At 38.0% G+C, this 14,200-nt stretch overlaps 1 long non-coding RNA gene across 1 annotated transcript; it reads left to right on the top strand.

The window, feature by feature from the left end:
• Positions 1-5,034: 5,034 nt before the first annotated feature.
• LOC139160738 (uncharacterized) lies at positions 5,035-13,862 on the top strand. Its single transcript, XR_011558003.1, has 3 exons — positions 5,035-5,113; positions 11,247-11,356; positions 13,780-13,862. It is a non-coding gene; the product is annotated as an uncharacterized lncRNA (long non-coding RNA).
• Positions 13,863-14,200: the final 338 nt, after the last annotated feature.

Genomic DNA, 14,200 nt, shown 5'->3' on the forward strand with positions numbered 1-14,200 from the left:
GTCTCTTTCTCTCTAACCAACCAACAGATTTGACAGTGAGAAAAGAAAGAAACTGATTTTTAACAAATAACTTCTTTGACTTGTATGCATTGAAGGGCTACCAAAATTTTTACTACCACACTGTGGGCCTGGCTTATGAATTTTCTTTCAACACCTTTTAGTGCAAATTGGGGGCTCTGGGGTGCAGCTCCATTTTTGCTACCCCACTGTGTTTCCCCCCCATCCGGGCAGTAGCCCACTCCTGTTTGCATGGGAAAGGATAGCATGTATTTAATCCTAATTTTAAAACCAGCAATGGGGCACTTTGTAAGAGAGTATAATTACATGCATTATTATTCTATGTTGTTCTTCATTGCAACTCAGTTAGTACATAGCTGGTGACTTGTAATAAATAGTGTCTTCAACTGAGATGACAAAAAGAAGAAAGCTTTGTTTTTCTCCACTGTAGGATGAAAATTGCCATGAATATTGGCCTTACTTCATTAAAGGGGGGGGGTTTCTGCACCAGAGAGCTTAACCCAGTTCGTGATACTTCAGGCAAACAACACAACAATATGTGCATGATGTGCCTACAGCTGTTGTGAGTAGATGATGATGTAATTGGTTTTGAAGTACATTAGATTACTGTCTGCTGAAACGTTAAAAAAAATGTTTTATACTTTTTTGTGCAGCAAAAATGGAGGTAAGATGAATTCTCTTGAACAGACACAGCCACAATATGGAAACAATGAGGTGAGATCAAATTTTACCCAGGTTTCTCTATCACCACTACCATTCTGCATTTCTTGCTCACAATGACCAAGAAGAAGAAAAACCACACACATCTCAGACATATTTTAGCATGCTAAACACCATCAAGAGTTTGCTGTGTCCTGCATGCACGGACTAATCGATTTTTTATTACACTACCATATATGAATTAGACTACAGTAGTACCTCTAGATACAAGCTGCTCCACATGCGAATATTCCAAGTTGCGAGCCATGACGAGAGGGAAATTTTTGTTCCAGACCCGAGCTCAAATTCGGGATATGAGCCGAACTTCCACTAAGTGGCGCAAGAATCCTTGCTTCTGGTTATCTCCGCAGGGAAAAACAAAGTCTAAAGCCATTTGTTCCAGATACGAGTTGATTGACATACGAGCTCCGTTCTGGAACGAATTAAACTCGTATCTAGAGGTACTACTGTATATCATGTCAGGGGAAAAGAGTGCAGGAAAGAAATAAGGAATATTAAACCAAAGAAATTAAAACTACTGAAAAGAAAATGAAAAGAAGCATAACTAAAGCTGATTTACACCATTACCAATCATCATACTTCTCATTCTTATTTTACATTGTGTCATTGTAGAGGAAACATCTAGTTTAAGCTTTTCCTGCCCTGCACAAAGGTCCATTTCACTTCCCACATTTTGCTCACCTCTTGTATCCTTCAATCAGTCTTCTATCACACAACTTCCCCTATATTTTTTGCACTCACTCCTTCTACTTTTCATTTTGTACAAGAGAAAATAAAGGCATTCCTCCAATCAGAAATAGCATCTTCATGCATACCCTTTACCACTTGTCAACATTCTCACAATTTTGGTGATCTTTTCATTCATTTTTTTCATGGACACTAACATATATAGCATTCATTTTAATTAAATTCTTTGAATCTTTCCCCCATATCAATCTCTTCCCCATATCAACCCCTAAAATACTTCAGTTCCAATTCATTTCATCTCATTTATTCTTAATTCTGTTCTAGATTCCTTCTTTAAGTCTTCTTTCACTTTTCATCAAAATGCCTCTGAATTTCCACTGCCTATTATAATGTAAAATTACTTGTTCTTTTTGATAAGAAATCCTAATCTAGTGACTGCCTGCAAGACAACATTTTATTGTCTTAATCTAACAACCAGGAGACATATATAGCATACTAACACTCACAGGAAGTCCTCAATTTACAACAATTCATTTAGTGACCGTTCAGAATTACAACAGCACTGAAAAAAGTGACTTATGACTTTTGCTGTTGTGACCTTTGCAGCATCCCCATTATTATATGATTAAAGTTCAGATATTTGACAACTGGTTCATATATATGAACGTTACTGTGTACCAAGGTCATGTGATCACCTTTTGCAACCTTCTGGCAAGCAAAGTCAATGTGGAGGCTAAATTCATTTAACAACCAGGCCAACTAATTTATCAACTGCACAGATTCACTTAACAACTGTGGCAAGGAAGATCATAAAATGGAGCAAAACTCACTAAACAAAGGTCTCACTTAACAACAGAAATTTTGGGCTCAATTGTCGTCGTAAATTGAGGACTACCTCTATATGTGTCCTGCTTATGGTATAAAAAAAATCTCATTCATTAAATTACATATGGACTGAATTATCCTTCTTGATAACAGATACTATGTGGGTTTACCTTTATGTTAAATAAGTTTAGTATCTTTTTAAAATCTACATCTTTGTCTAATAATTTATAATATTAATTATAATTCAACATGAAATAATATATGATATTTATACTGTATCTTCAGTCTGAAGAAACAAGTGTATGCTGTCACAGTGCATGAAGAAGATTGTATCATGGGCCTTATTTATTTTTATTGCATTTATTTCGTACCAAATATTTTCAATTGAAGCAGAGATGCCCATTCTCTGAATTATCCTCATGATATTGTCTACCAAGCAATTGCTCCTATGATTACAGAAAATTGACTGTATTTCAAACTTGCTGAAATAAATTTTATTAACTGGATCAATGTCACACTCTGAATACCTTTGCAAAAGAAAGATAACACCAAATTATGCTTTTAATGGCGTCAAGGAAGGTTCTCAGTGACTAGTGACATGGTTGATCTAACGTTATGCAAAGATAATGTATATCAATGATGCATTTGCCTAATAGTTTCTAAGAGTTAGTACAAATCATTTTATATCCTTTGTCCCCAGAAGATTGATAATTGCTACGAATATCGGTCACAGATCGAGCCAGATGGAGAACTCACTTGCACACGTGAGAATGATCCAGTACGTGATGATTCTGGCCGGACTCATAGCAACAAGTGTATCATGTGTGCAGAGCAATTGTAAGTGCTTTAGTTAAATAATGTTGTTTATACTGTGGGAAGAAATATCCATCTCACACAGTTCCAAGTTGGGAGAAAGACATTGGAAACACAGAAGCTGATTGTAAAGGTGCTTTAATGATGAAGCAGGAAAGATGCTTTAATGGTCAAGCAGGAAAGATGCTTTAATGGTCAAGCAGGACCACATGGGTGGTTCTGGTGCAGCTGACCACATAGCGTGGGCCAGTGTTATGTTGCTTCCGGTTTGGACCACTTCTAAGAATCGGTAGCACCAGTGGCAGGAGGCTATGTCCACTCACTCTGGGGTGGGGTGGATGGAGTGGGATTTGGGGGTTTGCTGAACCACACAGAATCTTCACTAGAATTTCACCTGAACCCGGGCAAACCTGAAGCAGCCCTTCCTGGCTATTACCTTTAGTACCTCACCCTTTTCATCCAGAGGGACAGAGAGAGAAAGATCATTAGAAGCTGCATTCCAGTCACATATAGTTTCAGGATCATTACTTCATTAACTTTGATGTCCATTCATTGCTTACAAAAATCTCTGCCTGAAATGATCCACTTTGATCAGATAATAGAACTCAGACATTCCTAGAGACTTCCAAAGCAATTCTATTATTCAGTATACAGTATGTGGAGTTTTTGGGAAGAGCAATAATAATATTTTTTGCAACTAATGATTTTTAATGGGCTGTTCAAGCTAAATAACTTAGCGGAGCTTTTTTTTACTGTAATCGTCTCTATAAAATTCACATTACTTACTGAATCTCAACTCCACTCATTCCATAAGACAAAGGACATTAACTTTTCTCTCTTCTTATCCAACATAACAAATCCTTGCAGAAGCGCACCATTGTGCCTACCGTCCCTGCCCTATTGTCTACTTTTTATCATTACTTATCTAATGTTTTATATGTACAAATTATCACCCTATAATTGTTTGACAAATAAATAAATAAATTTAATAGCTAGGGAGATTGTTGCTTGTCTCAAGTCATCCAATCACTTCATGGGCTAAGACAGGATATCAACATTTTTTTTTAAAAAAAAAACACCCCTAGATTTATTCCATTTAGCTCATTCATAGTTCTGTTAAACTGCTACAGCAAGGCAAGCCACAATCCTGAAAAAAGTAACATAATTAAGTTACACGTAAATATCCCAATTGAGTTTTCATTAGCATTTTTTCACACCATCTCTTGGGCATAGGTATGCCCTTGTCTTTCTTTGTGTTCCCATTTTTGTATATTGCTTTTGCGTGTTTTTATCCTGCTCTTCTACATTTTGAATTTTATTTATTTATTTTATTTATTTATTTATTTTGTCCAATACACAATGAGGGTTTTAGTGGGTATATATCTATATACACATAGTAAAATACATGATGAAGGTTATAGAGGAGATACTCATAGTAAAATATATCTAAGAAATAATAGAAAAGAAGGTATAGTAATAGAACATATCAATGAAAGAAAGAAGAAGAGATATAGGAATAGAAGAAAGGTATAGGAGATATAGGAGAGCAATAGGACAGGGGACGGAAGGCACTCTAGTGCACTTGTACTTGCCCCTTACTGACCTCTTAGGAATCTGGATAGGTCAACCATGGATAATTTAAGGGTAAAGTGTTGGGGGTTTGGGGATGACACTACGGAGTCCAGTAACGAGTTCCACGCTTCGACAACTCGATGACTGAAGTCATATTTTTTACAGTCAAGTTTGGAGCAGTTAATATTAAGTTTAAATCTGTTGTGTTCTCTTGTGTTGTTGTGGTTGAAGCTGAAATAGTCACCGACAGGCAGGACGTTGCAGCATATGATCTTGTGGGCAATACTTAGATCTTGTTTGATGACAAGCATTTGGACTATGAAAACCAATTCCTGTTCTTCTATGCTCCGTGTCTTCTAGCAAAAAAGAAGCAAGACAAAGCAAGATTTTTGGTGGAAGTGGAAAACAACAACCAAGCCCATATTCAAATGGCAACAGAGTTACTCAAGGGGATAATAAACAAGAAAAACTAAATGAGGTGAGGGGGAATATTACTCAAACTTCTGCCTGGCTATTACCTCCACAATTGTCAAAACAGATTCTTTTTCTCATTTTGTTTTGCTTCTAGTGATTCGTTTGCTTGTAGCATTTGTGGCAGAGGCAGGTCAAATATGACATCATGACAGTCAGGGCCTCAAAAGCATTTTTAGGTTAAGAAAATTTCATATTTTCAAAGAAAAACAGAAGCATCATATCAAAAATTGTCCTTTGCAGCAGTTCAGGATTGGCAGTCTGGGATCATGTGGCAGGCACTAGTATTCCAATTATTTTAAAAGACCAATCACAGTTTGTATATATTATGAGGAGATATCATAACAACAAAAATTCCTATGCTCCTGTCTGAATCTTGCTTGCACAGTGGAAATTCACATTTAACAACTTCCAGAAAACCCATATTTTGTGTGGTGGCTTTTCTTGAGGAATGCCCACATTTGAGAAGATTTATCTAGATGAAGTCTTTTCAGAGGGAAATGAACAGTTATCCTGGAGCTGAAGACAGATAAGGTTGACTGAGCCTTCCATCCTTCCGAGGTGGGTAAAATGAGGACCCAGATTGTTGGAGGCAGTTTGCTGATTCTGTAAACCGCTTAGAGAGGGCTGTAAAAGCACTATGAAGCTTATGTAAATATATATAAGTCTAAATGCACCATTTGCATTTCAGAAAATGGAAATTTCTGGACCCAAGTGTTTCATAGCATAAGAGGTAATTAGAGACCCATATACATATGCAACCTGCATAAGTAGCTTAGAGGCAAGATCATGTTGAAGACTGAGAGCATGAAATGTTATTACTAGAAAAGAACACAAATGGTGTTCCATTCCCCTCCTCCCCCCATTCAAGAGATGGTCTTAGATATAAGGTGGTTGATGGCTCTAAATTTCTCTAAGGGAAGAAATAGTTCTCCAGCAAATATTCCAAGGAAAGATATCTCTGGAGTAGAGCCACTGCCGAAAAAACCCAATGGGAGCAGGTCAGAGGGAGATTTCTCTCATATAAACGTCTTTTGACATGTAGTTGAAAGATGGGGAATTGGAGACATTGCAAAGAAAAGTGAAAGAAGAATTCACATCAGAATTTTACCAACATTCTCTTTTTCAAAGCATTCTATAGCAAATTCTATTTCTTCCAGAACAGGTAGCAGTAATGCTGGACATTTATTTTCCTAATATTAAGCAGAAGTGCTGGCAATCCCCAGCAGCATAAGAAGTTAATGTGCCAAAATTATGACCAAAGAATTTGAACACGAAAGCCTGTCAAAAGACAAACAAATCCAGACATTTCCAGTTCTTAATTATGTTAGCATAAAATAATGAATTCTTATGTTCAACTTCCCCAATAGGGTAGCTCCTCAAGATGTTGGTACTAAAATTTTCTGAATTCTCTGATGATGATGATGCATAGCTGGTAGCCACCAAGTGGGAAAAGATGGTAATAGCAGACTCTATGGTTCCTAACTACAATAGTGTGAAATCTAAAAACAAATTTGAATTTTGTTTTTTCACAATACAGTGGTACCTCGAGATACGAGTTTAATTCGTTCCGGACCTGCGCTCTTAAGTCGAGCAGCTCTTATCTCGAACGACTTTTCCCCATAGGAATTAATGTAAATAATTTTAATTGGTTCCAGCCCTCAAAAAACTCACAAAGTTAGTCTAAATTATGCAAAAAGACATTGCAAGAATAAATGTAACTTTACTTATTAATAAGATGATAAGCTGAGAGCTTTCCTTCCCTTCCTCTTTTTACCCAAAACAATCAACATGGCAAACTTTTATTTTTATTCATTAAACTGTAGTTATTTATTCAACTTCACTGCCACCCAATCCTGTAGAGGGAGGAAAGAAGGGAGGAAGGAAAAGGAAAGCAAGAAATGGAGGGAGGAAAGGAAGGAAGGAAGGAAAGAAAGGAAGGAAGAAAGAAAGGAAGAAAGAAAGGGTGAAGGGACAGGAACAGAGGAAGGAAGCAAGGAAACTTATGAAAGGGGAGAGTAACTTCACTGCCACCCAATCCTGTAGAGGGAGGAAAGAAGGGAGGAAGGAAAAGGAAAGGAAGAAATAGAGGAAGGGAAGGTAAAAGAGAGAAAGAAAAAGAGCAAGAAAGAAAGCAAGCAAGAGAGAAAGAAAGAAAATGAAAGAGAAATAAAAATAGAGAGGGAGAATGAAAGAAATGGAAGGAGGGAAGGAAGGAGAGAAAGCAAGAGAAAGAAAGAAAGCAAGAGAAAGAAAGAAAGAGAAAGAAAGAAAGAAAGAAGGAGAAAGAAAAAAGAATGAAAGAGCAAGAGAGAAAAAAAAAGAGAGAGAAAGAAAGAAAGAAAGAAAGAAAGAAAGAAAGAAAGAAAGGCAACTTCAAAGAAAGGCTCACTGAGCATCTCTCACTCTCTCTCTCTTTCTATCCCTCTCTCTTTCTCTCCCCCCTCTCCCCCCTTTCCCTCTCTTTCTCTCTCTCCCTCTGTCTTTCTCTCCCTCTCTCTTTCTCTCCCCCCTCTCCCCCCTTTCCCTCTCCCCCCCCCAGGCCGGCAGCAATGTTTTAAAACAGCCGCGCCGTTTGCGAGCTAACTCCTGAGGTGCGGAAGTTCGCCTTTGGTGTTTGGGCCACTCGGAATGTGAAATTCAAAACGGCGTTCGGATCCCCCCACCCCCAGCAGAAGCCAAGGACCCCCAGAGTGGGGCGGCAGGGGAGGCGACCGCCTCTCCACTCACCAAGTGCCGGGATACGAGCCGAGAAGAGCCGGGTTGGCTTACTTTCCTTCCTTCCCGCGCTGATGCAGAGCCACTCGAACAAAGCGTCACGCCCCCCTGACGCTTTTGGCGGCAAAAGAGCCCAGCGTCGCTTCGGAAGCCGCCGAAAGCATCAGAGGGGCGCGACGCTTTGTTCGAGTGGCTCTGCATCAGTGCGGGAAGGAAGGAAAGTAAGCCATCCCGGCTCTTCTCGGCTCGTATCGCGGAGAGGGGCGGCATACAAATCCAAGTAATAAATAAAATAAAATAAAAAAATGTCTCTCCTCTCCCAGCTCTTATCTCGAGTAGCTCTTAAGTCGAGCAGCTCTTATGTCGGGGTTCCACTGTAGTCTTCTTAAATTTTGTTGTATAATCCTGGGGACCCATAGGGAGACAAAGGATAGCAAGTAACTTCAAAGGCATTTTGATGTCATCCTGCAATGATAAAAAATATGTAACTTTACTGGAGACTTGATTGCAACAATCAAGATTTTTGCAGAGGTTCTTGTCTGTTTTGGTCTTTTCGCTGTGCTGATACTAAGTAATACATGCAGGGAACCCTGTGATTTACCTAAAGGTCCATGAGAGCTTGGGTGTGAAATTGCAAAGAGTTGTAATGAGGTGTTGGGAGATGAAGTCTCAAATAATAGCTCCAGCATCCTGTATTTGTATGTCATTCCTATTACGCTGAGTTTTGACACAAGCTACTGTATTTTTGCCTCAGGCTGAGAGCAATTTGATGACTTGTATATTGAACAGGATCTTCATTGTTGAAAGAATATGACAGTGGACAAGTTTCTACTTTAATGTATTCCTGGTTTAAAGTGTGCATGTATATTGTGTTGGCTGAGGAACCTCCCAAGCTTTTCAGATATTCCCACAACATATGGAATGACAACATTACTCCATTTATTGTTTTCTTCTTTATCTGTTATGGAGGACTTCCTGCTGGGCCTTTTGTGGATAAATCCAACAGGAGCTCCTTCATAACAGATAAAGAAGAGAATAACAAACAAATTTATCTGTATTGTGTATAACTTAGTGGAATTTTATTACAATTCCTTTAACTTTTTTTAAAAAACTAGCAAGCTCCCAAACTTGATATTTTGCTAATATATAAGTTACTTAAAACAAAACAAAAAAATCATTTTTGTTATTTTTTTTTCACCACTCCAACTCTATTAGGTCTTTTTTGAGGAACTGTAAGTTGTCTTTCTAAATGTCTCACTTACAGTGGAACCTCTACTTACGAAATTAATTCGTTCTGTGACCAGTTTCGTAAGAAGAAAAGTTCATAAGAAGAAGCAATTTTCCCCAGAGGAATCAATGTAAAAGAGAAAAATGCATGCAAAACCATTAGGAAAGAAATAAAAGCTCAGAATTTGGGTGGGAGGAGGAGGAAGAAGAAGAGGAGGAGAGTCGCTGCCAAAGGAAGAAGGGGAGGAGAGGGGAATTAAAAAAAATCCAAAACTTTAAGGCTTAAAAAAAATTAAGAGGAACTCTGAGGCGGCGAGGAGGAGCACAAGGCTCCCATACACCCGGTTAAAGGCTGCCTCCCATACAAAGGCGGCTGCTGCTGCTTCCTCTTTCTTCCCATGCTGAAGGGCTCCCCTCTCCTCTCACTCGCTTTGTAGCCGGCACCACTCCTTCACTGTGGTGACTCCTCAGTTTGGCTGAAGCCAAGTTGATCTGGCCAGGGCAAAGCGCCCCCTTTTGCCTTTCCGCACCCTGACGCTCAGGGAGGCAGCCTTGTGCTGGGTGTATGGGAGGCAGCGCGAGGGAGTTACCACAGCAAAGTGGTTTATTCCCGCTCCTAACACCCAGAAAAAGGAAAACACTTCCTTGTCCAGAGCCAAGGGAGTGCTTCTTTTCTCTGGGCATTGGGAGAGACTTATTCCTGCATCATATTACCTGGCTGCTGGGAGAAGTATAGTTCTCTCCCAGTGCCCATAAAAAAGAAACACTCTGTTCCCGCTCCCTTGGCTCTGGGATGCCTAGAGCGAAGAGAGCACGAAGGGAGCGTTTCTTTTCTATGCGCACTGGGAGAGGGAATAAACTTCTCCCAGCAGCCAGGTTATTTTGCCTCTCAGGTGTTAATATGATGCAGGGAATAAGATTCTCCTCCGGCAGCTCAGAATAGCCAAACAAGCCAGGCTCAGGTTCGTAAGCGGAAAATGGTTTGTTAGAAGAGGCAAAAAAACCTTGAACACCCAGTTCGTATCTAGAAGAGTTCGCCAAGTACAGCCGTTCGTAGGTAGAGATTCCACTGTACTTTTGAAATACTTAAATCATAGGGCATCCAAGCATCACAGGCACAATCATTTTCATTTCAGGATACAACGTTGCATGTCAACATATCATTGCTTTCTTTTTTACTTAAGGAGCATTGCTCCTTCCTTCCACAATAAGCCTTACATAAATCATATTGTCAATTTAGGCAGGTAATCTGTATCAACATGTTAAAGTAGACAACATTTACAGTCAGTTTACAACCTGGCCTCCTACCCATGTAGTTCAGCAATTTTGATAGATTTGATTGTGGTCCAGTAATCTTTATATTCAACATCTCATTCCATTAACCCTCATTCATGTTTATTATTATTATTATTATTATTATTATTATTATTATTATTATTATTATTATTATTACAATAATATTATATTATTGTACTCCCCCCTTTTTGGCTTTATTCTTTGGTTTTGTTTTCCACCAAGCTCTTTCCTAAGACTCTGGACATTTCTCAAGTTTTTCATAACAACTGTAACATTAATATGATATATTTGTTCCACCCAGGACTTTCTACCCTTATTTAGAATCTACAGTATTTAGAAATACTAGTTATGGAAAACAGGTACTTGCATATGTAAAATCAACATATATTGACTATCTCATATTACCTGTTCTATTAGCTGATTACTTTAATAAATTTAAATCTTGTGAGTCATGGTCAAAGTTAAAACATTTCAAACATATTAATGATCTGTTTCCATGGTTGCTTATGATTGTGGTGGGAATGGCCCACCTGGAAACAGACACATACAGTTTTTCATTCAGGTATCTGGCTGTCCGTGTGAGACTTCAAGCAACTTGTAGACTGAGGACTGGATGATTAAATGGATACATTCTGACACAAGAACACATAATCTCTAAGTCAAAAAGTTTCCAAGGACCACCTTTCCAAGGTCTAAATAAGAAATGAATTTTACATAAAAGAGTTGGAGGATAAAAGTGTTGCTGTTTAACATTCTGAACTTTTGAATATCGCAATTTCACCATCAATGAAATAACAAACTACTTCTCAATACTGTCTCAATGGACAAGAGATAATCACATCTTGTTTCACAAGGCCTCCATTTGTTCACCAGCAAATAACATACCTCTTTATTGACAGAGAAATTGCAATCCGCAAGATGGTTTGACTCAATCCAATGTGGGATATAACTCCTGCACAGGAGAGAAGATTGCACCTGGTGATTACAGAACAAATACCAATTGTGGAGGGTGAGTATGCTAAGTAGACAAAGAACTGTGTAAGAGCAGCTATGGGGCAAAGGAGGAAACATAAAGAATTGTCAGTTTTCTACCCACCTGGCTTATGAAATTGAGGACAATGCGGACTTGAAAGCACCTGCATAATAGAATATTTCAGAAAACAATCTAGGAGCTTTCTTATGGATTTAATTGTTATGCTTTTATACTCATATTGTTGTTTTCCAATTTTTTGCAATAGATCATAGAATACAAATGTGAAAAAGTAAAAAAACCCAAAATCAAGCTAAAATGAAAATCTGTCTAATATAAATATGTGCAGGTGATGACAGTTTATTCTCAAGGCCTTCCAGAAAATATTTGTCTGTTATGGCTGGTTGCACAATTATCCATAACTGGACTTGACATTTTTAAGCACCATGTGATAGACAGATGTTATTGTCTCTTGGTGTTAAAGGCATCATCACAGGATCTAGGCTGTTTTAAGTAAAACTGTCTTTTGTACTTGACAATGATGATTTTGTCAATGCTAGTGGTGTCCAAGTAATGCTCCACTTGTTTTGAGTTTGCTTCTAAGGCACTTATAACTTATTTTCTATTAATTTGTGTTCCCACCAGTTGTTGTTTGCAGGCAAACCATATTTCTTGAGATCTTCCAATGCACAATTGTTACTATTTTTTCATGCCATTGTTTCTAGTGAGTCTATGGGAAATTCTTGAAGCAGTGTCTTTGTGGTCTTCTATTTCTTCAGCTTCTTTTCAGAGTTGGTATTTGCTGTTGTTGTCTTCCCAATTCTGGCTTTGTAGGCACTTGTTCCTAATATTTGGTTTTGTGCAGCCAGAATTAGCTCCTCTGTTTCTTTCTTCAACTTTCCTGATTTTCGCCATTACCAAATTTTGTTATTTTCCATCTTTATTATGCAACTCAAGGCAATGCTCTTTTCTGTTATCCCTCCCACCCACACCAAATAATATAACTTCCAGAAGGCCAACAAGTCTAATAGCTTAATTTCCAGCAGGAGATAGTTCATATTTTGATGGCTGGAACAACAACAACAAAAACCATTCAATCACCTGTCTCTCTTCATCTTAACCTTAAACAGTTTTCTGAGAAGGGCGACATACAAATCTAATAAATAATAATAATAGTAATAATTAAAGTTCTTGATGGAACAACCACATTTCTATTGGAGAAAGCAGTTCCGAATATACCTCAATCCCACACCATATAGGATTCTGTGTATACCAATACCAACATTTTGAATCATACCCAGAAAAAAAATATTGATGACCAATATAGGGATGATAAAATGGGTCTTATATAAAAGTCATGCCTTTAATTTGGTAACATACAAGTCACTGCATTTTGTACCTATTGGAACTTCCAAGGGAGGCTTCAACTCCATGTAAGAACATTGCAGTAATCCAATCAGTTAATTATAGCAATACCACTTAGCCTTATATACAGCTCTATAAGGTTTTACAGTCCTCTCTTAGCAGTTTACAGAATCAGCATATTGCAGCCAACAATCTGGGTTTTCATTTTATTAATCTTGGAAGGATGGAAGCTGAGTCAGTCTCCAGCTTGTAAGGATCGAATTCCAGACTGTGGGCAAGTTAGCCTGCAATATTGTATTCCAAACTCCGTCCCCTGCCCCTTTCCCATTGATTAGCTCTCTCCTCTCAGGCAGGAGCAAAACCAATGAAGCACAGGACCCCATGATCCAACCCTTTCAGGTGAGCTTGGATTCATCAGTTTCCCTTCTCAGGTTGTAAAGTGCAAGTTACAAATCTTTAGGAACCATCTGCTAGACCAGACCAAGGAATCAACTCCTTAGGAAGGCTAAAACCATTTTACTATTTTTATTGAGATTGGCTCTAATAACAGAACCTTGCAAGTTTGGCTATGCTATACCTCATCTCCCTTCTTATACTTCACTTAATTAGGGAGATATTTTCCTGATCCACTATCAAATGTTATCTCAGACGTTAACAAATCTTGCAGTTCCTTTTGCCTATGCAATAGTTTTTGCATATGTCTATCAAGATCATTTTAGTCTCTATGTGAGCACAATCTATTGATTGAGTGAATGATAATTGAATGCGTTTAAGTTTTTAGGATGTTTTTTTAAGTCTTTTAACTGTTATTAATTGAATCAAATTGTTTTATTATGTATTCTATGTTTGTTGTGAGCCACCCCGAGTCCACGGAGAGGGACAGCATACAAATCCAATAAATAAATAAATAAATCATAATGCTAGCATCTGAAGCTAATTCATTCAAATCACGCAAGAACATTTTGTTTTGATCATGATGCAATTTTGCACCTATCTTGAGCATTTGGCATCAGTGAGATCATCATTGGATATATGTTCCCCATTAGGCCTAAGTCATTCTTAAAATTTTAGACAATTGTACATATTATTTCTTCTAGGACAGGAGACTCTTCATATAGTGCAAATTGTCGAAAAAGTCTTTTAAGAAGCAGAAGTAAAAATGGCGTTACCATTGACAGCAAGGTAAAAGTCTTTCCTAATATAAAAATAGAATAAATGTTGATCACTGCTCAAGAACCTGTATTTGGACAATATAATTTTATTAAGATTAGCAAAGATTGGTGTTTTGTGTTTCCAGAGTTGCTACAGAAAAAGTAGCATTTATGCTTAAGTACAAAACACTTTTTAAAATGGATACACAGTTGTTCCCTACATTGTAGAAAAGTTTTAATACTTCATTATTGGGCAGAAATGTTGCCCTCTAGTGGCAGGAATTAAAGCAACTCTTTCATCAATTCAATTATTGAATCTTCTGTCAAAAGTGATCTGGTCACAGGACTTCAGCTGGATACAAAGAAT

The sequence above is a fragment of the Erythrolamprus reginae genome, chromosome 2, assembly GCF_031021105.1.
Source record: "Erythrolamprus reginae isolate rEryReg1 chromosome 2, rEryReg1.hap1, whole genome shotgun sequence".
Classification (NCBI taxonomy): domain Eukaryota; kingdom Metazoa; phylum Chordata; class Lepidosauria; order Squamata; family Dipsadidae; genus Erythrolamprus; species Erythrolamprus reginae.